General features: G+C 38.7%; 1 long non-coding RNA gene across 1 annotated transcript; it reads left to right on the forward strand.

The window, feature by feature from the left end:
- The first annotated feature begins 892 nt into the window (after nucleotides 1–892).
- On the forward strand, nucleotides 893–2,292 carry LOC124700072. Its single transcript, XR_007001615.1, has 3 exons — nucleotides 893–1,209; nucleotides 1,337–1,440; nucleotides 1,966–2,292. It is a non-coding gene; the product is annotated as an uncharacterized LOC124700072 (long non-coding RNA).
- Nucleotides 2,293–3,294: the final 1,002 nt, after the last annotated feature.

Here is a 3,294-nt window from a genome sequence, read left to right on the forward strand (position 1 = left end):
GAAACAACACAAAGGAAGATATAAGTTTCAGCGGTTGCTTTCAACTTCAACATATTTATCTCATGGATAATTGTCAACACAAAGTAATATAACAAGTGCAATAGGTAAACATGTAAGAATCAATGCACATAGTTCACACAAGTGTTTGCTTCTAAGATAGAAAGAAGTAGGTAAACTGACTCAACAATAAAGTAGAAGAATGGCCCCTTCGCAGAGGGAAGCATGGATTACTATATTTGTGCTAGAGCTTTTCATTTTGAAAACATAGAAACAATTTTGTCAATGGTAGTAATAAATCGTATGTGTTATGTATAAGATATCCTATAAGTTGCAAGCCTCATGCATAGTATACCAATAGTGCTCGCACCTTGTCCTAATTAGCTTGGATTAACATGGATTATCATTGCATAGCATATGTTTCAACCAAGTGTCACAAAGGGTTACCTCTATGCCGCCTGTACAAAGGTCTAAGGAGAAAGATCGCATTTGATTTCTCGTTTTTGATTATTCTCAACTTAGACATCCATACCGGGACAACATAGACAACAGATAATGGACTCCTCTTTAATGTATAAGCATTGAACAACAGATAATATTCTCATAAGAGATTGAGAATTGATTGTCCAAACTGAAACTTCCACCATGGATCATGGCTTTAGTTAGCGGCCCAATGTTCTTCTCTAACAATATGCATACTCAGACCATTTAATCATGAAAATCGCCCTTACTCACTACAACACGCATAGGCATACAGCTACACATACGCTGCAACGGTGACGTTATATGTATCTACCATCCACGATCTTCCCCACGACCGAGCGACTGGGTCCTTTTTAATATTTACCTATCCTCCCACCTCTGCAGCCACAAACGTAGCCACATCCTAACTACTCCCCCATCTAAAAAACTCTCGATCCCCATTCATAAATCAAATCTTAACCCTAGCAACAGGACCAACGCGCCGCCGGAAATCAGGTCGTCGAGCGAGAGCTATTCGCGATTCCTTCCCTCGACATGGCTTCCACTTTCCGGGGATCTCCGCAGGCTTCTTGATGGCGCGGCGCCTATCTCTTGCGAGGCTATCTGGCGCTCTTCAGGCCCTTTCTGATCGGCGACCACGAACTGAACGATGCGGCAACGCGGGGCAAGGAAACGGAGTGCAGCAGCAAGGTGAAACACATGGGGAACGTCGGACCAGGGGCAATCCAGGTGCAACTTCTCTTCCCCCTTTCTAAATTCCTCTCGTTTTCCCCATCATTGACCCGTTAATAATCTTTCTAGAATTTTTGGGCATCCTTGCCGCATCGCATGGCCATTGGCCGCTGATAATCTACAGTTCATGTTTTCCTGCATCGTTGAAGAGATCAATCGCTATTGATTACATGTATACGTTAGCCCTGGATACTCCTGGTGCATACTGCATAGACCAGATCACCCACAGTAAGTACTTTTGGTATTCAGTACGAGAAAGAGATGCGATGACCACTATCTGCAACAAATTTGCGCTCTTTATACTTACAATATGCAAGCTTTTATCACCTACTTAAAATAAGTACTGGGTGGATTCGTGTTCCAACAAGCACTGGAGTGAGCGAGTGCGTGTGTTGTGTGAGATACAGTAGCTTGTGCTAGTCTGTTATTTGCCGTACTTTCAGAAAGTTATTTATTTATTATTTACCAGATTTTAGTAAAGCATCTTGTAACATGTCTAGGTACGGGCTCTTCTGTCCTAAATTGTTTGTTGTTGCCACAGGTATAGACTGAATATCAGGCTTTCTTGCCATGGTTTTGCTAGATGTCGATTAGTTAGTAGCAGACTAGCAAGTGTTTTTTGATCGGTTAATTGCTGCAAATTTTCCTAATAGGACGGAGGAATTCTTGCACTTCTTATTTTCTGATCATGCAGTCCTAGACACTAATATTGATTGCTAAATTGACTTACAATTATACTCTACCCATCTGCAGTTCAATTGGGCAAAGGAATTTTGCAATCAGGTCACTGAGTTTTTTGAATGTACAGGTATTTTTTTCATCTTTAGGTTGCCATCTTTTCTTGATAAAATTCGAAAATGCATATAGTTTCATGCTTGAGGTACAATTCGGATCACCTTATATTTCTAGGATATATATGTGTACAGAATAAGATTTTCAAATTGCGGCCATGAGCCCATGATGAGCATTTTTATGTTGTTGAAATGATTCCACTGACGGTGCTGACCACATGTAAGTTTCCCTCCTCCCCTGTTTCCTCCAATTCCTATAATTAAAATTTGGCCTTTTGTATTTTTTCTTCTGTAAGTTGCCATTGTAAGTCTGAGTAGGGTGTCAAGGTGGGATCCCAGTGGGATGTCATTTTGTACTATGTAGTTCAAATTTTGATGTCAAAATTTGTACTAAAAAAATCAAATTATACTACAAGTGGGATAAAAGTGGGATCCCACTTGACACCCTTAAGTCTGAGTAATCGTATGTTATTTTGAGAAGAGTAACTGTTGAAATTTGAGTAGGCTGCTACTGATACTGTAGCTAACAGTCATGAATATGCAATTATGCATGTCTACTCCATAATTCTAAATAACCAAGTTACCTCTGCAGTTGTTAAAAGATGCCTAAGTGGTTAATTACTATGGTTGTTGAAATTTTGAAATATCTGTAAATAAACTGCTATTGCTTTGGTCTTGTGGATGGTCTATAAGTTGTGTGCGTATATATAATGGTACTACTTTTTGTTGAATTTCTCTAGGGATCAGCAAGATTTTGAACTTTGAAGTATCACATTTTTATCGGTATTTATTGACGTATTACAATTCAGAACCAGAAAACAAACCCCCTACATGGTGACAAGCAAAGAGTAACTCAGTGTGTCCTGTTTCTTCTACTACCACTATTGTTTTAACAGTTTGGCCTTTTTACTGTAGATTCAAAAGATAAATTGATGATGATATGGGAGACAAGTTGAACGGAAGGAGGACAATGCTGCTTCTAGATAGTCTACTTCACATCTCTCTATTTTATTTATTTGTGGGAGAGTAGTGATGTTGTAAACATAGTAATTATATATGTACCACATCGATGGTGTTCCTCTTGTAATGCAACGATTTTAATTCAATAACATGTCTCTCTTCTATATAAATAGTGATATTGAATTTTCTCAATTCACGTATGTCTACAAATCACGGCTTGGACCCAATTCAGGGTAATTGCAAAAAAAATCTGGATGCTATATGTAGACCATCGCTTACAAGCTTGCAAATATTTAATTGATAAAACAAATATTATCCGGTCATGAATTCA

This window comes from Lolium rigidum, chromosome 3 (genome assembly GCF_022539505.1).
Source record: "Lolium rigidum isolate FL_2022 chromosome 3, APGP_CSIRO_Lrig_0.1, whole genome shotgun sequence".
In the NCBI taxonomy this organism is placed as follows: Eukaryota; Viridiplantae; Streptophyta; class Magnoliopsida; order Poales; family Poaceae; genus Lolium; species Lolium rigidum.